General features: G+C 39.7%; 1 protein-coding gene across 2 annotated transcripts in view; it reads right to left on the reverse strand.

The window, feature by feature from the left end:
* Positions 1–27,811, reverse strand: part of GPR141 (G protein-coupled receptor 141) — a 65,775-nt gene that overhangs the window by 35,914 nt on the left and 2,050 nt on the right. The window lies entirely within an intron of this gene.

Below are 27,811 nucleotides of genomic sequence, written 5' to 3' on the forward strand. Positions count from 1 at the left end.
GACAGATATGTGTAGCAGAAATACATGCAGATGGAATGAAATAGTTCCTAGAGGGCACAGTGGTGGGGGGAGAACAAGGCACACTAGGAAAAGGAGGAACCCAGGGAGGCTTCACAGAAGAGGCTGCTTCTAAAATGGAACTTAAGGATGGAAAGGATTTTGCAGAGAAAGAGAGAAGATGAAAGGAGAAGGAGACTGGAAATTTCAAGGGATCGAACTGCCAGAACCACAAAGAACAAACACCACACTTTGAAGGGTTTGTTAAGAAACACAGCACGGTCCCCTCCATTACGGCCTGAATGTGTCAACCAGCAAACACCCAACCTCCATAGATTGTGATTTTCTAGTCTTGGCTGTTTAGAGATGTCCTCAATACAATTTACTTTTGGAGAGAAGGGTGGTGACAGTTAGAGATATACTTGTATTTCTCTTTTATTAGTTTGTTTTAGACCATATGCTTTAGACTAGAAGAAAGATGCATAGCTTTTTCCTTTCATAGCTCTGAAAGCAGCTACTCATTCTTCTCACAAGCCTCAGTCCACATTTTCCAAGCCTACATTCCCTGCTGACAGTTATTATGTATTTTAAAAATGATACAAATTTTAATCTTAGAGAAACCCACAAGTAGAAAGATCTGTCTGTAATCAGAAACATTCATGGTTTGCACATGGCCTTGCTCCATTTTGATAATATCCATCACAGAAAATTGAGGTTCTCTGGCTAAGGCACTTTCCACATATCTTCCTGGACACCTTATATAGAGATGTACCCTAATAAATGGTCACAATGGGCTTGGCTTCCTGGGAGGCACCTATGCATCTCTAGACTGTAAGGGGAAACCTTTCCTTTAATGCTCAGATACAAAGAGTTTGAGTTGAAAACCTCATTGAAAGGTCAGCAACATTATGTCCTCTTTTATAACAAATGAGATCCAAGTAAATGAAGTTGAAACTTCATTCAGAAATAGAAATTCTTTAGAAGGGAATTATGTAAACTGAAAGAAAAACTTGCTCTGCAGTACGCGGATTCCTGAGCAACAGAACAAACTCACCTGAGAATATAGAAGTTGCCGTTTTCAGCCAGCAAGAAATGATACTTTTGATCACACGCTATATTTTTTTTTACCACCCATACTGAGGAAACAGACCCAAATAAAACAGTGAAATAGAGTAATTTTTGTTCTTAAGGGTGCTACATTTTCTACCGAAGCCCTGAATATTATTTCCTTTAATCTCTGTCCATCCTATTCCCTAATAAAGCTTATTTTTCCCCCTGTGTCTCAGTTTCTCTCAGCAATATATTAAACATGGTCCCCCCAAAAAGTTCTAACTACTCCTTTATGCTCTAGGTAATTTTTCACTTCCTTTAAGAATTTTCCATATTCCTCCCCGAGGAATTTTTCCCACTCTAATAGTTGGTTGTACCACTTTTGTTTCACATCATCTCAAGGTTTGATTATAGTTATTAATTTAAGTCCTCCCTCTCTCTAATAAAATATAGACCTCCCAGGGCAGGAGCTGTGTCTAAGTCTTTTCAGCTTCCCCCTTGGTTCTTAGCAAGACTGCTGTCTCCATGGTTCATCAAAAGGATAAATGATTTGTGGACAGTGGTGTTTGCCTGCCTCCTCAGATTTCATTTCTGCCTTCCTCAAAGCCCATCATTTCCATTTCAGCATCTGTGTCATTCTCAAGATGTTCACTTCATGCCTCAACTTCATGATGGGATTCTAAAGTTGGGTTAATGTAAACTGAGTGGTATATTTCATTCCTCAGCTTATACCTAATTAAAATAATTGATTCAATATGAACACATGACTCAGATGGTCCACTCAGAAAGACTTTCAAGATTCCTTCGGGGAAAAGGCGAATCTTCGTGTGTGTGTGTGTGTGCGTGTGTGTGTGTGTGTTACCGTAGCGTGCAGTTTGCAGGATCTTACTTCCCTGACCAGGGATCAAACCCATGCCCCCTGCAATGGAAGCGTGGACTCCTAACCATTAGACTGACAGGGAATTCTCCAAATTCTGTTTTGTTTTGTTTTGTTTTGTTTTTTTACAAAGTAGAGTGAGTATATTTGAGACTTAGAAGTGTTACAGTCATTTTACTACCATAACAGAAATCAACATATTTTAGGCTCTTGATACTGATTAAGTGGTAGCTTGGCAGTAGACATTTAGCTATCTGGTATATGAAATAAGTTCTAATAGGAAAAAAAATAAAAACAGAAGAGCCCCTAATCAAATTTTGTACCACTAAAATCTGGTAATTAAAGAAGTTAAAGTTTTATCCAGTTTGCCTTCATAAAACTGTTACTACAGTATTTCCTCATCTGTAATATGGAACCAATAATGAGATAAAGTATGTAAAGTACTCAGCACGTGCCTTGACCCTGAGTGGCCACCCTATCAATCTCATTAGCTTCCCTTTCTTTTCTATCCAGAGGTCTTTTTCCAAAACAACAAACAAACAAAAAACAGTAAAACCCTGAAATATATCAATAACTCAAAATTCTTATAATAGCATGTTCTGAAGAACTCAGAATAAAAATAAATAATACTTAGGAATGAAACTTCTTCCTCCAACTTTCATGAGGAGACAACTAACCCAAACCGGAACTCTAATATTTTGGGGACTCCTAGTGCTTGAGACACAGATTAATGCGAAACCATTGCAAATAACCTAATGACTTATATCCTATTTCTACACAACAAACCATGGTGTAACAGTATTTGCTACACAAAGGGCAGGTTAAGACACAAAGAAATATAAACTCTCAATTTCTGGAATTAGATCTTCGCAGTAAAAAGTACAATAAGGATAATGTACAGGAAGAAACTTCGGTTTGATTTACTCAAGGATATTTGGATAAATTCAAGTTTGCTTCTTTTTGGATTATTGTTTAACCTGAACTGCCTAAGAAGTTGTAAAACCAGCAATTAGTTACCAGAAGTTCCAAAACTCCTATTACAAACCTAACACTCTAGAATCTAGTAGCCTGTAAAGGGAAAGAAAGTGAAAGTCGCTCAGTCGTCTCCGACTTTTTGCAATCTCATGGACTATACAGTCCATGGAATTCTCTAGGCCAGAATACTGGAGTGGGTAGCCGTTCCCTTCTCCAGAGGATCTTCCCAACCTAGGGATCAAACCCAGGTCTCCTGCATTGCAGGTGGATTCTTTACCAGCTGAGTTATCAGGGAAGCCAGCAGCCTGTAAGCCTACATAGCAATCATCTTCTACCAACTTACCTTTTATTTTGTCGTAATGTGAGAAAAATTCTCTCTGTTTTTATTCCTGAATTATTTTAGAGCCTTAAAAGAAAATATAGTTCTAAATAGTCAAGTTAACTTGTTAGTTCCATTAGCAAAACTATAAACTATCACTCTTTTAATGATCATAATTAAATGTAATAAATTACAGGATATAGGAGAAAAATAGCCTGAGTCTGGGTCCTGGTGCTGCCACTTATTGGGTGTGTACATCTCTTCACTTTAAAATACACCTTCAGCTTTATAGAAAATAATAATACATGCCTTACCAAAACCATAGGCTCTCAAGAGAGTAAAAAATGATCCTACCAACATTTGCCACCAGAATACCTGCCATAAAACCTAGTCCTCACTGTATCACAGAGGAAAATCTAGAAACTCAGGTCCAGGAGGGAAGAAGAGGATGAAACAAAAGACATGCAGAAAATAGTAGAAAAACCATTGGCTTTGTGGCCCAAAATGACCGTATGTTAAATCTGATACTATAAAATTATCAATTTGAACTTAAACAATTTATTTAATCTCTCTGGGTTCAGTTCCTCTGTGTAATGGAGATTATACTAACAACATTGCAGAATTGTTAAATGAAACAATAAAGAGATGTAAAGGGTCCAGTTTAGAGGCTTGCATTAAGAACTTCTTAATAAATGGTAGCTGAAATGACACAGAATAGTCAAGTGGAGAAATAAGGTTTCAATCACATAAATATGTAATTAATGGGTATTTTGCACAGTGAATTAAAGGTTCTTTAGCAGCATATATTGAAGATGACATATATTTAAAGTGACAGAACAATTGCACATATAGAGTCTGGGAACTTTCACTAAGTAATAAGGCTCAACAAAGACACGTTTAACATTGGAACCACTTAAAATCCTGAAGAACACTTAGAAAAGTCTGGACAGCAAAAAAGGAAGAGAAATCTAAACAAGACCTGCGAGATATGCCTTGGAGACCCTGGCTAAAGTTAATGTGTGTGTGATTTTTTTCAACAGTTTATCCATAAGAAAGCATTATAAATTAGCATCAAAATCTAATGGTATTTTATCTGAATTTTCTTATATGTAATGTTGTTTGACTTGATTGGTATCATACTGTGTTAGGACCAAACTGAAGCCAGGACAGGCTCTAAGGGGCAGGCCAGGCCTGAGAAAAGCTGAGGCTCTGGGAATTCCCGCAGGCAGTGTAGCTCGACCAATCAGAAAAAATCCCCGTAGCCCCCAGCCCGTGCCAGACCTGAGCCAATACGGATAGGGATGCGAGGTTTAAAAGTCCCGGGCGTGCATACGGTTTAACCAATCAGCTATGCTGTTACAGAAAATCTGTAAAAAAGTATATGTGATTCAGAGCTCAGGGCCTTTGTCTGATTCCACTGTGCTGGATGAAACATGGGTCCTGGCTCGAGCTGGTAATAAACCCCTCTGTGCTTTTGCATTGCTGTGGACGTCTTATTCTCTCAGTTTTGGGGACTCGGACTCTGGGCATAACAACTGTATATATTTGTGACAGGGCACTTTTGCCCAGTTCTTCACCCTTCCATGTATGCACACCTTCTGAAGTGTGACTTTGCAGTCTTTCCCACCACAGAAACAGCTCCCTTGGCTTTGCATTTGGCCAAGGGACTTGCTTTGGCCCAAAGACTAAGGCGGAAATGACGGTGTGAGAGTTTCTCACTTAGACCTTAAGAGTTGGTATTTCTGCCCATCCCCATGGCTCTGCCATTACCCTGAGAAGAGCATGCTGGGCTAGTACCTCGTCCCAGGAGGAGAATGAGAGACATAGAAAGTGGAGCTAAACCAGAGTCCAGCCTCAGGCAGCAGACACAGATGCTGGAGCAAGATCAAGTGAGATTTGGAAAGCCAACCAGCTGGGCCTAGACCAATTGGTTGACCCTTAGCCAATACACAGTTGCAAAAGGATAAACACTTGCTCGTAATGTTTCTGAGTCTTGGGATGACTTATCACACAACATTTTGCTGGCAATGTCTAGCCAAACACAATGTCTTTAATAGGTGTCTTATTTTTAAAAGTAATGTCCCTATCTACTCACATATTGCCACCAGAAAGACAACTATTCTTTCCTATCTTTCAGGTATCACGTTTATGGGTTTTTAAAAAAATAGTTTTGATTCATAACCAGATACATTATCCAGAGATGCAGAGAAAGGTTGTGTAGAAAAAAACTGTGAGTGGTAACTGGCTATTTGACAATATTAAAGAATTATATGGGGGCAAAATGATAGTATTATGGTTATGTTTTTGTTTTTTCTTTTTAACAGAGCTCTTATCTTTTACAGATACATACCAAAATATTTATGGATAAGATGATTTTACTTTGGGGATTTTTCTGGGGTTTTCTTCAAAATGATCCAGTTTCAGGGGAAGTGGAATAAACCAAACCAGAGTAGCTGTGAGTTGCATCACCATAGCTAAGCATAGCTAGGCAATGATTATACGGATTCACTGTGAGGTATGATTGAAATTTTCCATAATGACATTTTTAATTAGTAATCTGAAAAGAAAAAAATAAAGACAGAAAACATTTCCTTTAAAAAAGACAAACGATGGTGAAAGATAGATATATTTTCCCATTTTCTCTGATGAGGAGTGAATACAATAAAATCCAAGGCCTCCAAAGGAAACATTGCCAGCGGGGCTCCCTCCAGATCACCAAGTACTCTCAGCTTCTCTCTAGGAGTGCATCCTCGCTTTGTCCTCTGAAGAGAGAGCTTTGTGAATACAATCTGTGCTATGAAGAAAATGCAGCTTAGTGCAAGCCTGCTGAGCACATAACAGGCATTCAGTGACTGTTCACTTGATAAAAAACACTCCTGGTGGAGGGAGGAGAGGCCAGCTCACAGACACACTGGAGTCCCTGCCACTGTGCGCCCCTGATCTTGCGCTCAATATCCACGCCCATGCCCAGTGCGGGGTGACGTGATTGTCTGAACTTCACCAGGAAGTTCAGGAAACATCTAGTTCAAGACTGCCCTTCATAGATACTTTTATCTGTGTTTTGAGTGAGCTGTATTGACAAGGTATTTGAAAATCATTGCCATCAGTGAAAACCAACACAGCAATAAGATCTTCTTCATCCAGTGAAGTGAGATATTATGACAAAGTGCTGGCAAAGATAAGGTAACATGGCTCATTAGAGTTGAAATGGAGACCACATTTCTAGAAATCCATTTGGCAGTGTATGGCAAGTTCATGAATAGCAGTAACGCTCTTTGAGGCCTTAAACCCTCTGCTAGGAATTACTAAGAGCAATACCAGCAACGTGTGCAAAATGTACACCCTAGATGCAAAGAGACTTGCTAACAAAAAGTTAATTCTGCTACATACCTCTGACCTACTGTGTCACTAAAATAATGCGCATAAAGAAATATTAAATGAAATAGAAAATTCCTGTGATAAATGACTGTTTATACACTATGGTCTCTACTGTATTATCCAAATAAATGTATTTATTGAAAGTGATTTTATCAAATATTTGAGCAATTGCTTTGGGAAAGTAGATCATGAATACTATTTATTTCCCTTTCTGCAATTTTTTTTAGTGTTTGCCAAATTTTCTTCAGTAATATGAATATAAGTTTCATTATTACAAAAGTATTTTAAAACCATTAGTTCTTCTAGTAATTCCTCCATCATGTAAAATTGCCCTGTATTTCTTTATTTTCCTTTCTCATTTCAATTTTCTTAAAAATAAACTTTTTAATGTATTGAGGTATAGTTGATTTACAATGAGTTAATTTCTGCAATATAGAAAAATGATTCATTTTTTATGCTGCTGCTGCTGCTGCGTCGCTTCAGTCGTGTCCGACTCTGTGCGACCCCATAGACGGCTGCCCACCAGGCTCCCCCGTCCCTGGGATTCTCCAGGCAAGAACACTGGAGTGGGTTGCCATTTCCTTATATACAGGTATATATCTATATACAGGTATATGTCTATATACACATACACATACATTCTTTTTCATGTTCTTTTCCATTATGATTGATCACAAGATATTGACTATAGTTCCCTGTGCTATATAGTAGGACCTTCTAGTTTTCCCTGTATTTCTTAGCTGCCTGATGATAGTGACTGTGGTGACAGACACAAACAACGGCTTTAGATATACTCAGAATAGCCCCTATGTTTTCTACATCTATATATAGCTTTCTTTAGCTTAGTTAAAACCACAATAACAGCTCTATCTCAAGGTCATTTTGAAGATAAAAAACAAACAATGTATAATACAGTCTTTATAAGCCTTTAAGTTCTCAGCTTCCTTTGTTTGTTCAGTTCAGTCGCTCAGTCGTGTCCGACTCTTTGCGACCCCATGAATCGCAGCACCCCAGGCCTCCCTGTCCATCACCAACTCCCGGAGTTCGCTCAGACTCGTGTCCATGGAGTCAGTGATGCCATCCAGCCATCTCATCCTCTGTCGTCCCCTTCTCCTCCTGCCCCCAATCCCTCCCAGCATCAAAGTCTTTTCCAATGAGTCAACTCTTTGCATGAGGTGGCCAAAGTACTGGAGTTTCAGCTTTGCCATCATTCCTTCCAAAGAAATCCCAGGGCCGATCTCCTTCAGAATGGACTGGTTGGCCCTCCTTGCAGTCCAAGGGACTCTCAAGAGTCTTCTCCAACACCACAGTTCAAAAGCATCAATTCTTCGGCACTCAGCTTTCTTCACAGTCCAACTCTCACATCCATACATGACTACTGGAAAAACCGTAGCCTTGACTAGACGGACCTTAGTCGGCAAAGTAATGTCTCTGCTTTTGAATATGCTATCTAGGTTGGTCATAACTTTTCTTAAGGAGTAAACGTCTTTTAATTTCAAGGCTGCAATCACCATCTGCAGTGATTTTGGAGCCCCAAAAAATAAATTCTGACACTGGTTCCACTGTTTCCCCATCTATTTCCCATGAAGTGATGAGACTGGATGCCATGATATTCGTTTTCTGAATGTTGAGCTTTAAGCCAACTTTTCACTCTCCTCTTTCACTTTCATCAAGAGGCTTTTTAGTTCCTTTTCACTTTCTGCCATAAGGATGGTGTCATCTGCATATCTGAGGTTATTGATATTTCTCCCGGCAATCTTGATTCCAGCTTGTGTTTCTTCCAGCCCAGTGTTTCTCATGATGTACTCTGCACAGAAGTTAAATAAGCAGGGTGACAATATACAGCCTTGACGTACTCCTTTTCCTATTTGGAACCAGTCTGTTGTTCCATGTCCAGTTCTAACTGTTGCTTCCTGGCCTACATACAGATATCTCAAGAGGCAGGTCAGGTCGTCTGGTATTCCCATCTCTTTCAGAATTTCCCACAGTTTATTGTGATCCACACAGTCAAAGGCTTTGGCATAGTCAATAGAGCAGAAATAGATGTTTTTCTGGAACTCTCTTGCTTTTTCAATGATCCAGCAGATGTTGGCAATTTGATCTCTGATTCCTCTGCCTTTTCTAAAACCAGCTTGAACATCAGGAAGTTCATGGTTCACGTATTGCTGAAGCCTGGCTTGGAGAATTTTGAGCATTACTTTACTAGCATGTGAGATGAGTGCAATTGTGTGGTAGTTTGAGCATTCTTTGGCATTGCCTTTCTTTGGGATTGGAATGAAAAGTGACCTTTTCCAGTCCTGTGGCCGCTGCTGCATTTTCCAAATTTGGTGGTATATTGAGTGCACAATTTCACAGCATCATCTTTCAGGATTTGAAACAGCTCCACTGGAATTCCATCACCTCCACTAGCTTTGTTCGCAGTGATGCTTTCTAAGGCCCACTTGACTTCACATTCCAGGATGTCTGGCTCTAGATGAGTGATCACACCATCGTGATTATCCAGGTCGTGAAGATCTTTTTTGTACAGTTCTTCTGTGTATTCTTGCCACCTCTTCTTAATATCTTCTGCTTCTGTTAAGTCCATACCATTTCTGTCCTTTATCAAGCCCATCTTTGCATGAAGTGTTCCCTTGGTATCTCTAATTTTCTTGAAGAGATCACTAGTCTTTCCCATTCTGTTATTTTCCTCTATTTCTTTGCATTGATCTTGAGGCAGGCTTTCTTATTTCTCCTTGCTATTCGTTGGAATTCTGCATTCAGATGCTTATATCTTTCCTTTTCTTGGCTTTTCGCTTCTCTTCTTTTCACAGCTATTTGTAAGGCTTCCCCAGACAGCCATTTTGCTTTTTTGCATTTCTTTTCCATTGGAATGGTCTTGATCCCTGTCTCCTGTACAATGTCATGAACCTCATTCCGTAGTTCATCAGGCACTCTATCTATCAGATCTTGGCCCTTAAATCTATTTTCACTTCATAAGGGATTTGATTTAGGTCATACCTGAATGGTCTAGCGGTTTTCCCTGCTTTCTTCAATTTAAGCCTGAATTTGGTAATAAGGAGTTCATGATCTGAGCCACAGTCAGCTCCTGGTCCTGTTTTTGTTGACTGTATAGAGCTTCTCCATCTTTTGCTGCAGAGAATATAATCAATCTGATATCGGTGTTGACCATCTGGTGATGTCCATGTATAGAGTCTTCTCTTGTGTTGTTGGAAGAGGGTGTTTGCTATGACCAGTATGTTTTCTTGGCAAAACTCTGTTAGTCTTTGCCCTGCTTCATTCTGTACTCCAAGGCCAAATTTGCCTGTTACTCCAGGTGTTTCTTGACTTCCTACTTTTGCATTCCGTCCCTTATAATGAAAAGGACATCTTTTGTGGGTGTTAGATCTAAAAGGTCTTGTAGGTCTTCATAGAACCGTTCATCTTCAGCTTCTTCAGCATTACTGGTTGGGGCATAGACTTGGATTACTGTGATATTGAATGGTTTGCCTTGGAGATGAACAGAGATCATTCTGTCGTTTTTGAGATTGCATCCAAGTACTGCATTTCGGACTCTTGTTGACGATGATGGCTACTCCATTTCTTCTAAGAGATTCCTGCCCACAGTAGTAGATATAATGGTCATTTGAGTTAAATTCACCCATTCCAGTCCATTTTAGTTCGCTGATTCCTAGAATGTCAACGTTCACCCTTGCCATCTCTTGTTTGACCACTTCCAGTTTGCCTTGATTCATGGACCTGACATTCCAGGTTCCTATGCAATATTGCTCTTTACAGCATCAGACCTTGCTTCTATCACCAGTCACACCCACAGCTGGGTGTTGTTTTTCCTTTGGCTCCATCCCTTCATTCTTTCTGAAGTTATTTCTCCACTGACCTCCAGTAGCATATTGGGCACCTACCGACCTGGGGAGTCCCTCTTTCCATATCCTACCATTTTGCCTTTTCATACTGTTCATGGGGTTCTCAAGGCAAGAATACCAAAGTGGTTTGTCATTCCCTTCTCCAGTGGACCACATTCTGTCAGCTCTCTCCACCATGACCAGCCCGTCTTGGGTTGCCCCCAGGCATGGTTTAGTTTCATTGAGTTAGACTAATCACACTAGGACCACAGCCTTGTCTAATTCATTCCTTTGTATACATAATATAAAATGTTGACAAGATGTGGGTAAGACACCATACCTGAGCATACAGTGTAATCCATGAAAACTGCCATTATTATTATTATTATTTTGAATGAGTACTTTAAGCAAGGCATTTGGACTTTGACATTTTGTTTCTGTGCAAACCCTCTTATATAATGAAGCCAAAGGTTATGCAAAGATAGGATCCTGTCTATCTGGGGTCAGGCCCTGCACCTGTCCTCCTGTTTTCCATCACCAGTTTCCTGAAGTCATCGCCTTTTCCCAAGGGGGACTCATGCCTCTCCTGCAACACTGAGTTCTGCTCAGACATGACATCATTTACTCATTTTTCCAGGTCTTAGGAGGGCACTTTTAGCTTTCACTACTCCCTGGGGATGATACCTTCCTTTGTCACCACACTGTTAGAACTCCCATTAAGCTGTGGAGGAAGAAATGTGTCTCTTAGCACAAAAATAAATTTAGGAAGAACAGCAACTCTGTGTATAATTGGAACACAGACTGCATTTGGCCAGCTTTTTTGCCAAGTAATTTGTTAGGAGACAACTGGACAAAAATTGCCGATGGAATAAAAGACTAGATCAGAGCTCAGTTCATTGACTAAATTAGCCCTTTACCTAGGTTCAGCCATTTTTCCTCATCATGCTTCAGTATGGCCACGTATAAAATTGCATTCTTAAATCTACTGGGCTTCAGTGATGGTTTAAATGAGCTAACTTCTAGATCCAAAGCATCTCAGAGGTCTCATATTATCTAAGAGGTCATACACTTTCCAAAGTGTATGTTTTCAATTTAAGAAATTTCTTTCACATCCACAAAGACACTTTCAGCTTCATAAAATTCACATTTTTTAAGACAGTCTGTGATATTGTTAGATAAAAATAATAGCTGTAACGTTCTTTATTATATTGAACAGAAATCTACCTTCCTCTAACAACCCCACTATAGTCATAGTTCTATTTTGGGGATCTTTACAACATAAACATTTTTCCTATTTTCTCTGAGGTGTCACTTTCACTTTGTTTAAGAACAAAAAGGGGAGAAGAGGAAGAACAGTAATTTTCATAAGATACAGAAGGGAAGTTAGCACTGAAAAAAGTATTTTTCCTTTTAAAATTATATTTTTCATCAACTGAATATTCCTGTCATCTGCCTTTTCTCTCAACTTCTGTATGCTGTCATCTCTTCTTATTCAGACAAGTAACTAAGGTTTCCAGCATAATGTGGGATTATAAGCTTTGACACTGAAGTCCTGGCTTTATTATTCACTAGCTCGGCCATCTTGGGCAACTTAATTAATATCCCCATACCTCATTTTCCTTATCTGTCAGTTGGAAGATTATAATATTACATATTCCACAAAGCTATTGCTCTAAATATTTTACTTGCATGGGGATAGTCTACATAAAACACATCATAAGATTAGGAATAGACACCGCACTCCATAAATGTGATAAAGGTGATGTGGTTTCCAGCACCTCCTCATATGGCCAGATGATTTGGACATTCTAGTTTGCCAGTGTCCTTCTTAAATTATCGTGGCAGAACTGGAAGCATACACATAATCAGGAAAACTCAGAACACACTGGGATGCTCACCACTTGATCAGGATGTTCAGTTCAGTTCAGCCACTCAGTTATGTCCAACTCTTTGTGACCCCATGGACTGAGGCATGCCAGGCCTTCCTGTCCATCACCAACTCCCAGAGCTTGCTCAAACTCATGTCCATCCAGTTGGTGATGCCATCCAACCATCTCATCCTCTGTCTTCCCCTTCTCCTCCTGCCTTCAATCTTTTCCAGCATCAGGGTCTTTTCAAATGAGTCAGTTCTTCACATCAGGTGGCCAAAGTATTGGAGTTTCAGCTTCAGCATCAGTCCTTCCAATGAATATTTAGGACTGACTTCCTTTAAGATGGACTGGTTTGATCTCTTTGCTGTCCAAGGGACACAATGTATAATACAGAGTCCCTTCTCAAACACCACAATTCACAAACATCAATTCTTCACAGCTCAGCTTTCTTTATAGTCCAACTCTCATATCCATACATGACTACTGGAAAAACCATAGCTTTGACTAGATGGACTTTTGTTGGCAAAGTAATGTTTCTGCCTTATAACATTCTCTCTAGGTTGGTCATAAATTTTCTTCCAAGGAGTAAGCATCTTTTAGGATGTTAGCCACTTGAAATTGAGCAAGTTATTCAATCTGTTTAAAACCTACAGATTCTTCATGCATAAAATGGGAATAGTAAGATTATTCACTTCGTAAAGCTTTTGTGAATATTTTAGTAATAGTGATATACAAGGTACTAAGTAGGTACAAATCATGGTTCTAAGCACATCTTGACACACAATATACATTCAATATTGTTATGACAGGAGATGGTCTAGGAGGTACTAGCTGTCTAACTCTAGCGTGATATTTTCCCCATAGGCAGAGTCTGAGCTGACCCCACCTCTGATAAACCCCATACAGATCTGACCACATCTCTGGCTGGCTCCACTATCAGACACTTTAACAGGAAGGAGGCAATGGGAAGAAGAGAAGAAGGTTGAGGAAGTGTAGGAGAGAAAGAGGAAGAGGTCATAGCCGTGATAGAGAACTAGGGAACACACCAAGCGAGTGGTTACTCTCAGAAAGAGGGAACAGGAGAAGAACCACCACAGCTTTTTAAAATTTTTCTTAACCCATGCCAGCCTGGGTTTCCCTGATACTCAGTTGGTAAAGAATTTGCCTGCAATGCAGGAGTCCCTGGTTCAATTCCTGGGTCCGGAAGATCTGCTGGAGAAGGGATAGGCTACCCTCTCCAGTATTCTTGGGCTTCCCTTGTGGCTCAGATGGTAAAGAATCCACCTGCGATGTGGAAGACCAGGGTTCAATCCCTGATTTGGGAAGATCCCCTGGAGAAGGGAAAGGCTACTCACTCCAGTATTCTGGCCTGGAGAATTCCATGGACTGTACAGTCCATGAGATTGCAAAGAGTTGGACATGACTGAGCGATATGGCCTATAATATTTATGTAAAAAAAAAAGAAAGAAAGAAAATAGCCTTATATTATTCACTCTGTAACTTGCTTATTAAGAGGCAATGGCATGAAAAACAAAGATGCATTTTCCTTTTATTAACAGTTGCGTTTTCATGGTCTCCATCTTTAAACCTCTCCATTTGAATACCAGATTCAGCTGTCTCTGTAAAGTATAGCTTTTGATTCACGTGACTAAGACTCTTCTTATAGATTCTTTTCATGATTCATTTGTGAATTCTTTATCACTGTTGGAAAAGTTAAAGGCACTGTACGGTGGTAAAAAATATTTCCACTTCCTCTTAGTACTTACAGAAATCTGGAGGGTTGAGAAAATTTCTCTCCACTGAGACAGTTTAACCTCAAACTGCCTTCATGGATCTTTTACAAGCATTCTGATATTCAGAGTTACTGACAGGCCCGCGTCCCTTTGAGTTCTGAATTTTGGAGGTTCACCGATCCCAAACCAGTGATTCTCAACCTGTTGACAGAATTGCACCATTTCCCCCCTTCTCTGCATCCTTTGGGGTCTCTGACCAGAGGGTTTAGTGTTAGATGCCACCAGTAGTAAGTATCCCCATGGCAATCTGAAAGTGAAATGGAAGACACGCCATGACTCTGTGTCAACAACATCCAGCGTGAGGACTTAGACAAGAGTAGATAAACCCTGCTAATGAAGGATCTCAGTCTTCCTCTGAATAACCCTCCTTGGATCATGCATAGCTGTAGTTTTCAGTGGTGCTTTTGTGAGATTCCTGTACCTCCTGATTTCCAGAAAAAAATCAGCAACTGCTTCTAATCTTTATTCTTACAGCCCTTCCAGTGCTGTTGCAGCCTCTCATCCTCTATATTAAGTTCCTCCCTGTTTGGAACACCTAGAGTGTTGTTATTTCCATGATACTCTGGTTTATGCATCAATGCTGGCTGCATGGTAGAATTGCCTGAAAGGTTTTGGAAAACACTAATGCATGGTTCTTACTTCTGGGAAGGGGCCTAGGTATCCATATTTTTTCAATGCTCTTCAGATATTTCCAACGGGCATCCAAGAATGAACACCACTGTCTCAATCTCAAATTGAATTCCCAACCTCAGGGTTTCATTTCTTTTCTATCAGCCTTTCATTTTTTTGTCATTTTAAATTAGGTTTAACAAGTCCGGAAGCTCACTTTATCCCCTCCTTCAGTGTTTTCCCAGCAAACTGAAGAAAGGCTGGTACAAGCAGTTTTCAAACTGGCCTAGGGTTTCTGGATATCTGGCTAAAAACCACATGGCAGACACAAATGCCAATGCAAATATAAATATATAAACAAATAAAATCTTTATCATAAGTGATTTTAAAATACTGATCATGCAGTTTGCCAAATAACTGAAAATCTATTTTGAAAATGAAACATATATCAATAGAAGCAGAATCTCAAAAGACATATTCGACAAAGAAAATAAAAATTGGTGAGCTCTAAAATAGATAGGAAAAAAACTTTCTCAGAATGCAGCTCAGAAAGGAAAATAATAAGAGCAAGCCCATTGTATACTTTTCTTAGCACAAAAGAGAAGTGACATAGAGGTTAAATTTGTTCCAGAAGAAACGATAGAGAGCAAAGTAAAGGCAATTTTCTCAGAGATAATGGCTGAGAATTTTCCAGATTTGATGAAAAACATTGACTGTCAGGTTCAGTAAGGTCAAAATCTTAAGCACGGTGAGTAAGAAGAAACCCATACCTAGACACAGCCTAGTGAAACTGCAGAATACTAAAGAAAAAGAGATGCTGATCTTTAAGGCAGCCAGTTAGAAAGGATGGATCACCTAAAAAGAAAAGTTTTTACAGAGATAGGTGGGTTTTTTAAAGCAGCAGTGGAGGCAAGAATATGATATGATATTACCTTGAACGGTGAGTGAAAGTAACCATCAACCTACAAAGCATACACAGCAAACTTGTCTTTCAAGAATGTGGACAAGAAAAAGACCGTTCGTACAAATGAAAATTGAAAGAGAATAACACCAATATATTCTTTCTAAAGGAACATGTATAGGATATATTTAAGAAAGAAATGAAGTTATACAAGAAGGAAAGTCTAAGTTACAGCGGAAAAGAATGTTAATCAAAGAAACTAAATATATGGCAAGACTAATCAGATTCTGTATAAAATAACAATATTAAAGATATCTATTGGATAAAAATACAAGACAATACTAAAATATTGGGTAATGACATCACTGAAGTTTTACATATAAAAATACAAGTTGGGAGGGGGTTCTCTGTCAATGTGTTCTAAGATCTGTGTATTACTTAGGATGAAAGTAAGACATTGTTTTATTCCAGGGTTTTTAAACTACATGGAAGTTCATAATTCTTTAACAACACTGGAATAATAAAAATAGAATGCTTATCTTCCAAACTAGTAATGGGGGAAAATGAAGTGAAGAAAAAGCAAATTCAGTTAGTCCAAAAGAAAAGAACATAGGAGAGGAGGAAAGAAAGGAAGAAGGAAGGAAGGGGCAAAAAATGAAACCTACAACAAGGCATACAAACAGATAACAAAAAATTTAAAGGTAGAACTAGATGCACATTTCATTAATAATTCATTTAAGTAGACCAAAGTTCACGGTCAAAAAAGATTCTCAGATTTATATTTAAAAATCCATTCGAGTCCAAAAGTCCGCTCTACACATCTGTGTCTCTTTTGCTGTCTCGCATACAGAGCCATCATTACCATCTTTCTAAATTCCTTGGGAGAATGGCATTGAAACATGTATACTATCATGTAAGAAATGAATCGCCAGTCTATGTTTGATGCAGGATACAGGATGCTTGGGGCTGGTGCACGGGGAGGATCCAGAGAGATGATATGGGGTGGGAGGTGGGAGGGGGGTTCATGTTTGGGAACTCATGTACACCCGTGGTGGATTCATGTCAATGTATGGCAAAACCAATACAGTATTGGAAAGTAAAATAAAGTAAAAATAAAAATTTTTTAAAAATCCATTCGAATCCATTATTTAGATACATCTTAAATAAAAGGGCCTGGAAAACTTAAAAGAAAAAAAAATTAAAATGCTATACCTGGCAAACTCTAAAGAAATAAAAAGTAAGAAAGGAAGGGATGGAAGAAAAAAGTTAGTGTATCCATTATCATTATAAAATAGGCTGTAAGTCATGTATAATAAATGCTGTATGAAATAAGTACAGTCTATTAGGGAGTAGCACCTAATTCTTTTCAGAAAAATTGGGGAAGAAGAGAAAAAAGTTCAAGGAAGAAAAGGAAATAAACATTTGGACAATCCTTGTCGAACAACTGCTTATTCCTGGCCCTCACGAGTATGGTTTATTTCCACTCTCTCCTTGCAATCCTTATGATAACTCTCCACAATGAGAATTACTACTTTCAGGCTATTTCAGTATTAATAGGTTGCTTAAGTGCTCTTATGTGGCTGAACAGGAAATTGAATCAAATTCTGTCAAATCAGAAAACTCACTATGTGAAAACTGAACCTTAAGGATTTGTGTGTAGAGCTGACAGATAAAATACAGAGTACTCAGATTTAAAATCCAGATAAGTAACAGATCATTATTTTTGTATATGTATCCCATGCAATATATGGGATATACCTATACTAAAAAAAAAAAAACAAAAAAACCAAAAACAAACCATTGACATTTATCTGAAATTCAGATTTAACAGAGAGTCCTGAATTTTATTTTCTAAATTTGGCAACTCTAGGTGGGGATAAACTAAAAGAGAGTTGAGATGACAGGGCTTATCAGGGAAAATATTAATACATTCTCTTTCTGCCATACTCCATTTTGAGCACTTAGAGGACTTATTTTTAACTTACCTAATTAGAAGTGAATTGCGAGATTTATTGTCCCTAATTTTCAAATGGAACTCTTAGAAGTATATATACTATAAGAATGTCCCATTACAATGATATAGTTTCATGCATCATTGGGGTCCATATTTGCTTCAGTCTGTTTTATTTGTACTTTAAACAGAAGGTACAAATCCTGGTTGAACAGGAAGGATGAAGCACCCAGGCTAGGTTATTCATAGATTTCCTAGGGCAGATGCATTGTAAATTAAGCTTTTTGGGAGGAGAACATAGGTTGGACTCCTCTATAAAAAACAATGTTGCCTATTAGGCAATCTCATAGAAATATGTAGGATCTGGATAAACAATATAAATGAATATATAAACTATAGTACTGTTTCAATTTACCTGAAAAATATCATTGTGTGATATGCAGTTTTAAGTATGAAATTATAAAAATATATGTGTCAGTTACCCATACACACCTGCATTTTTCTGCACATTTGAAGAATGGGAGATTCTAATAAAAAAATCTCTTTTCACCAGAGCAGTGACATCACATATGCTTGGGGAGATTGAGTAGAACATCTCCTGCGACGTGCCTCACCCCATCTTTCCACCCAAAAATGAAGACAATCTGATATGCTGATGGTAGGTGATCATTGTTTTTAACTCAGACACTATGTTATGCCTTGCCAAAAGAGGAATCTATAAAAAGGGAACTGGAGGTTGAGTGGACATGCAATCTTCTTCAGATGCTATGATGTTACTGAATGTCAGTTTCCACATTCACCCTAACCCAAATTTTCAGAGTTAAACATGCATCTGTTCACATGTGGTCTATGGCTCTTTCCTGTGACAATGGCAGTTGAGTAGTCTTGATAGGGACCAAATTAGCCTACAAAACTCAAAATATTTGCTATCTATCTTTTTACAACAACAAAAAGTGCTGCCAGTCTCTGATTATAGATAAAAGGATCTTTTCTGTTGGAAGTAAAGTTGAAGGTGATCCATTGAGAGTGATGGACAGGAATTTATTCATGAAATCCAATGATATCCAAAGCACAGCTCAATAAGGCAGCAGCACATCAGACTAGAAGTTTCTGTAGTTAGAATTCAGCTAGCTCTGGCTTCATAGCCCACCTTATGTAGATAATATACATGTGAGACTGTTGGGAAGATTAAAGCTAAGCCTGATGCTGAAACTACCCGCCAAATGTTCGATCTCTTCATTTAAATAAATATTTAAGTAAATATCAACTTCTCCCCTACATTCTGTTTCATCTCAGAAGAAAATACCTGAGTATAGTTGCTCTGATAAAATGAGACAAAACAAGGTCCCTGTGTAATTTTGTCTGAGCACAGGCAAACACAAGGTCACAGGACTAGCCATAAAATGACAAATACCCCCCTTTCCTGGTTAAAAATTAATGGTTTCCTTTTCCTTGCTGAGCATAAAATTGTTTCTGCTTTCTGACAGCATCCAGTATAGAGTGAACCCCACACATGCTTAGACCTTCCCCTCCCTGCAGTGAATCATAAACTCAAGGTGTCCAGCTATAGGTGTCCCTATGGTCTTTGGCTGAAAGACATTGACAGATGGGACAGTGAGATGGGAATAATGTCAGTTTGTTTTATTTGTATTTAAAAACTATAAACTGTACAGTGGTGGTGGAAGAAAAGTAATAATTATTGAATAATACTATGTCAGGCATTTTAAGTGTTCTTTTTTTTTTTCATAATTCTCATTTGAGTTAGATATTGTGATCTACCTTTTACTGACACAGAAGCTGAGGACTGTTGAAGTTGACTAGGTCTCTTCACTGTGTGTATGTTCAGTTGTGTCTGACTCTTTGCAACCCCCTGGATCATAGCCCACCAGTTTCCTCTGTCCATGGGATTTCCCAGGCAAGAACACTGGAGTGGGTTGCCATTTCCTTCTCCAGGGGATCTTCCCAGTCCAGGGATTGAACTATATTGGCAGGAGGATTCCTTACCACTGAGTCATCTGGGTCTGGGGCATGGCAGATGTGTGTGTCACTTGGAAGTGTATAACGGCAGAGAGAATCTCTGTCTTTTCTAAAGAAAGCCAATGTAGTGAGGAATAAAGCCTTTGTCTTCCCGTGTGTTAGCCTCTCTTGTATATATTACACCATGTTGGGCATGGGGCCAGGATGCATAGATTGTCTTTCTGAACATCTTAGAACCTTCTCTATTCCTCTTTCCCTTAGACTTAACCCCTTGGAGCAGCTGTGGGTTATGTCTTTGCTATTAGCACTTAAAATACAAGATTAGGAATATGAGATAAGAAAGAATCAACCGCCTAACCACAAGCCTTCATAGTCACCCAGGTAGATCAGTCAAACCATTGATGGCCAGAGTCTCATAATGACTTACAACCTTTGCATTTTTTCACATGGATAAATTGTGTCTTTCCAGCTATATTGTTGCTTCCTGGAAAGCAGAGAACATAAACAAATGTTTGAATATATCTGTTTGTCTTTCTTTCCACAATAGCATAAAGAGTGAAGTAGATATAATTCCTATATTTTTGTTACATTTTTTCCTGAAAACTCAAGAGAAACTAAAGAATTTTACATCAGATTTTCTTCATGGGAAGAGATCTGAAACAGACCAATTCAACAATATTCCTTTTGGTAGAGATGTTTATAGGGTATTGTATTGTTTGGTTACTAAGTAGTGTCCAGCTCTTTTGCAATCCCATGGACTAGAGTCCGCCAGGCTCCTCTGTCCATGGATTCTCCAGGCAAGAATATTGGAGTGGATAGACATTTCCTTCTCCAGGGGATCTTCCCAACTCATGGATCAAATCCACATCTCCCGCATTTGCTGCATTGGCAGGTGAATTCTTTGCCATTGAGCCACCTGGGAAGCCCGTTTATAGGGTAGATTATGTTTAAAGGAGCATGGACAGAAAGAGATTGAGAGAAGGGGAGAAAGGAAGGAGGTAACTGATGAATGTGGCAGTTTTTTCCTTAATTCTTGAATTTATGTTCAAATCCCAACTAAAGTTTCTCTAAATTAAGTCCTTGCATAGAATAATCTTCATTAGATATGGTCATGACTTTGCAAAGAGATTACAGTGTAGGAAAGATAAGACCTACACTAAAATAATCTTATGCAGTCCATGATGAATTAATCATAAATACCACTGTACCTGCTGTGAAATAATAAATAAACACATTACTCCGCCCCTGGTTCACAGAGCTCCTAAAACCATTGCCGTTTGGTGGCATTAAAGTTATGGATCCCAATATTGCAAAGCAGGTAATGTGCCACGTGCAGTCTGGGGAAAATGAGATGTCCTAATTGTTGATGCTGAGGAAACAAACAGGAGAATAGTGGGATATGACTCATGAAGAGTATAGAGCCAGACCATCTTCCCTGCCTCCTGAGAAATCTGTATGCAGATCAAGAAGCAACAGTTAGAACTGGACATGGGACAATGGACTTGTTCCAACTTGGGAAAGGAGTACATCAAAACTGTATATCGCCATCCTGTTTATTTAACTTTTATATGCAGTATACGTCATGTGAACTGTCAGGCTGGATGAAGCACAAGCCAGAATCAAGATTACCAGAAGAAATATCAATCAATAACCTCAGATATGCAGATAACACCATCCTTATGGTAGAAAGCGGAGAGGAACTAAAGAGCCTCTTGATGAAAGTGAAAGAGGAAAGTGAAAAAGCTGGCTTAAAACTCAACATTCAAGAAACAAAGATCATGGGACTCCCATCACTTCATGGCAAATAGATGGGGAAACAATGGAAACAGTGACAGACTTTCTTTTCTTGGGCTCCAAAATCACTACTGATGGTGACTGCAGCCATGAAATAAAAAGATGCTTGCTCCTTGGAAGAAAAGCCATGACCAACCTAGACAGCATATTAAAAATCAGAAACATCACTTCGCCAACAAAGGTCTGTTTAGTCAAAGCTATGGTTTTTCCATTAGTCATGTATCGATGTGAGAGTTGGACCAAACAGGAAGCTGAATGCCGAAGAATTGATTCATTTGAACTGTGCTGTTGGAAAAGACTCTTGAGAGTCCCTTGGACAATAATAAGATCAAACCAGTTAATCTTAAAAGAAATCAGTTCTGAATATTCATTGAAAGGTCAGATGCTGAAGCTGAAGTTCCAATAATTTGGCCACCTGATGCAAAAAACTGACTCACTGGAAAACTCCCTGATGCTGAGAAAGATTGAAGGCAGGAGGAGAAGGGGACGACAGAGGATGAGATGGTTGGATGGCATAACCAGCTGGATGGACATGAGTCTGAGCAAGCTCTGGGAGTTGGTGATGGACAGGGAGGCCTGGCATGCTGCAGTCCATGGGGTTGCAAAGAGTCGGATATTACTGAGTGAATGAACTGACTGATAGAGTCAGGTGTTCTCTAGTCCCTGATATTTCCAGTCAAGAGAAAGCTGGAAGCCAGAATAGACAGGCAGTTTATTTTTTCATGTAATTTTAAGAATACAAGCCATAATTTGCTTTTCACACAAAAGAACAGATATTATGGTTCCGTTTGTGTGAATAACTTTGACTAGTCAAACTCAAAGAAACATAAAATAAAATGGTGGTTACCAAGGGCCAGGGCAGGGAGGAATGGGAAGTTATTGTTTAAAAGGCACAGAGTTTCTGCTTGGGATGATGAAAAAGATCTGGAGAGTGTTAGTTGCAATGACTGTACTTAATACCAGTGAACTGTACATATAAAAATAGTGAAAATGGTCATTTTTCTGTTATGTATACTTTACCAAAATTGTAAGAAAAATTATGAAAAGAGTTTTTAGGGCAGACTGTGATTTTAATCAAGAAGGCAAAATTTTGGTGAGTCTTTTAGGTGTACAAATGGAAGGTAAGTGCCACTGTGAGTCCTGAACATGCTTCAGACCTAGATGGACCACAGTTCTGTTCAATGGGACTTGCTCTTCAGAGATGATATGATATGAACTAATTTTTCACATCCTCTACCTGGGGATTGGGGCATAGGCTTGGATCACTGTGATATTGAATGATTTGCCTTGGAAATGAACAGACATCTTTCTGTCATTTTTAAGACTGCATCCAAGTACTGCATATTGGACTCTTTTGTTGACCATGATGGCTACTCCTTTTCTTCTAAGGGATTCCTGCCCACGGTAGTAGATATAATGATCATCTGAATTAAATTCATCCATTCAGTCCATTTTAGTTCGCTGATTCCTAGAATGTCGACGTTCACTCTTGCCATCTCCTGTTTGACCACTTCCAATTTGCCTTGATTCATGGACCTGACATTCCAGGTTCCTATGCAATATTTCCCTTTACAGCATCAGACCTTGCTTCTATCACCAGTCACATCCACAGCTGGGTATTGTTTTTGCTTTGGCTCCATCCCTTCATTCTTCTGGAGTTATTTCTTCACTGATCTCCTGTAGCATATTGGGCTCTTAGCAACCTGGGGAGTTCCTCTTTCTGTATCCTATCATTTTGACTTTTCATCCTGTTCATGGGGTTCTCAAGGCAAGAATACTGAAGTGGTTTGCCATTCCCTTCTCCAGGGGACCACATTCTGTCAGACCTCTCCAGCATGACCTATCCATCTTGGGTGGCTGCACAGGGCATGGCTTAGTTTCATTGAGTTAGACAAGGCTGTGGTCCGTGTGATCAGATTGGCTAGTTTTCTGTGATTATGGTTTCAGTGTGTCTGCTCTCTGATGCCCTCTCACAACACCTACCATCTCACTTGGGTTTCTCTTACCTTGGGCATGGGGTATCTCTTCACAGCTGCTCCAACAAAGCACAGCCGCTGCTCCTTACCTTGGACTTGTTTGCCCCTCCTGACCCTGAACGTGAAGTAGCTCCTCTCAGCCCTCGTGCACCCCGCAGCCACCACTCCTTGGACGTGGGGATTCAATATCACAGTGATCCAAGCCTATGCCCCAAGCAGTAATGCTTAAGAACCTGAAGTTGAACAGGTCTATGAAGACCTACAAGACCTTTTAGAACTAACACCCCCAAAAGATGTCCTTTTCATTATAGGGGACTGGAATGCAAAAGTAGGAAGTCAAGAAACACCTGGAGTAATGGCAAATTTGGCCTTGGAATACCTAATGAAGCAGGGTCAGGGCTAATAGAGTTTTGCCAAGAAAAAGCACTGGTCATAGCAAACACCCTCTTCCAAAAACACAAGAGAAGACTCTACACATGGACATCACCAGATGGTCAACACTGAAATCAGATTGATTATATTCTTTGCAGCCAAAAATGGAGAAGATCTATACAGTCAGCAAAAACAAGACCGGGAGCTGACTGTGGCTCAGATCATGAACTCCTTATTGCCAAATTCAGACTTAAATTGAAGAAAGTAGGGAAAACCACTAGATCATTCAGGCATGACCTAAATCAAATCCCTTAAGATTATACACTGAAAGTGAGAAATAGATTTAAGGGACTAGATCTGATAGACAGAGTACCTGATGAATTATGGACAGAGGTTCTTGACATTGTACAGGAGACAGGGATCAAGATGATCCCCATGGAAAAGAAATGCAAAAAAGCAAAGTAGCTGTCAGAGGAGGGCTTACAAATAGCTGTGAAAAGAAGGGAAGTGAAAAGCAAAGGAGAAAAGGAAAAATATTCCCATTTGAATGCAGAGTTCCAAAGAATAGCAAGGAGAGATAAGAAAGCCTTCCTCAAGATCAATGCAAAGAAATAGAGGAAAAGAACAGAATGGGAGAGACTAGAGATCTCTTCAAGAAAATTAGAGATACCAAGGCAACATTTCATGCAAAGATGGGCTCGATAAAGGACAGAAATGGTATGGACCTAACAGAAGCAGAAGATATTAAGAACAGGTGGCAAGAATACACAGAAGAACTATACAAAAAAGATCTTCATGACCCAGATAATCACGATGGTGTGATCCCTCACCTAGAGCCAGACATCCTGGAATGTGAAGTCAAGTGGGCCTTAGGAAGCATCACTACGAACGAAGCTAGTGGAGGTGATGGAATTCCAGTTGAGCTACTTCAAATCCTAAAAGATGACGTTGTGAAACTGTGCACTCAATATGCCAGCAAATTTGGAAAACTCAGCAGTGGCCACAGGACTGGAAAAGGTCAGTTTTCATTCCAATCCCAAAGAAAGGAAATGCCAAAGAATGCTCACACTACCACACAATTGACTCATCTCACATGCTAGTAAAATAATGCTCAAAGTTCTCCAAGCCAGGCTTCAGCAATACATGAACCATGAACTTCCTGATGTTCAGGCTGGTTTTAGAAAAAGCAGAGGAATCAGAGATCAAATTGCCAACATCCGATGGATCATCAAAAAAGCAAGAGAATTCCAGAAAAACATCTATTTCTGCTTTATTGACTATGCCAAAGCCTTTAACTGTGTGGATCACAATAAACTTGGAAAATTCTGGAAGAGATGGGAATACCAGACCACCTGACCTGCCACTTGAGAAACCTATATGCAGGTCAGGAAGCAACAGTTAGAACTGGACATGGAACAACAGACTGGTTCCAAATTAGAAAAGGAGTATGTCAAGGCTGAATATAGTCACCCTGATTACTTAACTTATATGCAGAATACATCATGAGAAACACTGGGCTGGAAGAAGCACAAGCTGGAATCAAGATTGCCGGGAAAAATATCAATAACCTCAGATATGCAGATGACACCACCCTTACGGCAGAAAGTGAGGAGTAACTAAAGAGCTTCTTGATGAAAGTGAAAGAGGAGAGAGAAAAAGTTGGCTTAAAGCTCAACATTCAGAAAACGAAGATCATGGCATCTGGTCCCATCACTTTGTGGCAAATAGATGGGGAAACAGTGTCAGACTTTATTTTGGGGGGGCTCCAGAATCACTGCAGATGGTAATTGCAGCCATGAATTAAAAGACGCTTGCTCCTTAGAAGGATAGTTATGACCAACCTAGATAGAATATCAAAAAGCAGAGTCATTAATTTGCCATCAAAGGTCCATCTAGTCAAGGCTATGGTTTTTCCAGTGGTCATGTATGGATGTGAGAGTTGGACTGTGAAGAAAGCTGAGCACCGAAGAATTGGTGCTTTTGAACTGTGGTGCTGGAGAAGACTCTTGCGAGTCCCTTGGACTGCAAGGAGATTCAATGAATCCATCCTAAAAGAAATCAGTCCTGGGTATTCATTGGAAGGACTGATGCTGAGGCTGAAACTCCAATACTTTAGCCACCTCATGCGAAGAGTTGACTCATTGGAAAAGACCCTGATGCTGTTGGGGGCAGGAGGAGAAGGGGACGACAGAGGATGAGAGGGCTGGATGGCATCACTGACTCAATGCACATGAGTCTGAGTGAACTCCGGGAGTTGTTGATGGACAGGGAGGCCTGGCGTGCTGCAATTCATGGGGTCGCAAAGAGTTGGACACGACGGAGCGACTGAACTGAACTGAACTGAACTTAGCTGGTGATTAATGCAGGAAGGAAGTGACTTGATTTGTGGTTGTAAGGATAAAGAAGAGAGAAGACCTCTGCCTGGGATTATAGGTAGGCCCCAGAAGCATGGCCTCAAACAAGGACTAATGAGAATGGCTATCGGGAAGAAGGTACTCCCTAGGTTTGGAATTGTTCATTTCTGTCTAAAACATTGTAATTTCTTAAGCTATTATCAAGCCTTCAATATATTTCATGGGCCAGCAAACTATAGCCCATGGGCCAGCCATGTGTGTAAAGTTTTTATCTGATCACAGGAATGCTTATTTATTTATATATCTTCTCTGACTGTTTTTATACTACAACTGGAAAATGAAGTAGTTACAACAGAGATTGTATGGCCCACAACACCTAAAATACTGATTATCTGGTCCCAGCAAGAGTTTGTCCCAACAAAGGGTGTCATGGATTCAAGTTAGTTGTGTGCGAGAGGGAATTGGAAGGTCCTTGTCTACCTGTTGGAATAAAGCAGACCAGACAAGTGGGGAGATGGCCCACAGACAGACCGGAGGGCAGTAAGAGTGAGGGACACCCTCGGTCTCGGATTTGTAGAGTATGTAAACCAGGTCTCAGAGATCCTCAAGAAGAGACTGAGCTTCCTGTCATCGTTTAAGTGGGACCTTGGACCAAGAACAGTAATGAGTTATGTATTTGTGATTGCACACATGAAGGCCTTGGTTTTTGGACTCTGTCTGGGACTAATCTTAACCCCTAACAGATCCCGGGACATGACTCTAGCACAACCTCTACGTAGTTGAGCAAATTATTATTGTTGTTCCATAGCGAAGTCATATCCAACTCTTTGCAACCCCATGGACTGGGCATGCCAGGCTTCCTTGTCCTTCACTATCTCCTGGGGTTTGCTCAAACTCATGTCCATTGAGTCAGTGATGCTACCTAACCATGGTACCCTTGAATACACAGATACTGCACAGGCGCAGTATGTAAACACACCACAAAGTAAACTGCGAGTTGCTGTTTGTGAGGTGGAGGGATAGTGTAGGCAGGGGAGGAGGAGGGGTGCACTCTTTGAATAAGGATGTTTCAGGCATAGTACCAGATTATACAAAGCTGTGTAGGTTCTTCAGTAAGCATTTCTTACATTCTTTTCAATCTTAGAATTTAAATTTCCCTAAAGAAATGAATGAACAGTAAACCAGCTATTGTAGATTGAATTGCTCTTTCAGAAAATGAAATTATTCATAAAGAGAGAAGAGAGGGATGTTTGGATCTCAAGCCATTTCCCACTCCAGGTAGCTGTGGGGACTCCCCAGCCAACGGAGCTCAGAATTTGGTGTCATCAGTTAACCAGGCACTGAGGGCCAGACTGAACTTCTCTGTCAAGGAGCAGAGTGCTATCCTAAATTCTATTAGGTCTGATTTCTGAATTGCCCAGGAAAACCTTCCGTTTATGTGTAGCGCTCCAGCCAGTGCAGTCTCCTGCCTGATGCCAAGAGTGCCACTATTCATTAACAAAACTTTATTCTCCAGTTCCCTGATCCCAGAGGCTAGGTTACAGGGAAAACCTGTAATGTGTCAATTAAATTCAACCAACTTCACTCTTTTTAAAAAATGGCATAATCTTCAGGAACTGCAAACTTTAGTTGACCAAGTATTTTGAAATCCCAGTTACATCCAAATTCAAAAGAAAAGGCAATCTTTGGATTTAGCAACTACTGTTTTTAGAGCATTTGGGGCTCTAAGCCTTCAGTATCTATGCTACATAATCTCAATGATGGTGTCTTTAACTTTC

Source organism: Ovis canadensis, chromosome 4 (assembly GCF_042477335.2).
Source record: "Ovis canadensis isolate MfBH-ARS-UI-01 breed Bighorn chromosome 4, ARS-UI_OviCan_v2, whole genome shotgun sequence".
NCBI lineage: Eukaryota > Metazoa > Chordata > Mammalia > Artiodactyla > Bovidae > Ovis > Ovis canadensis.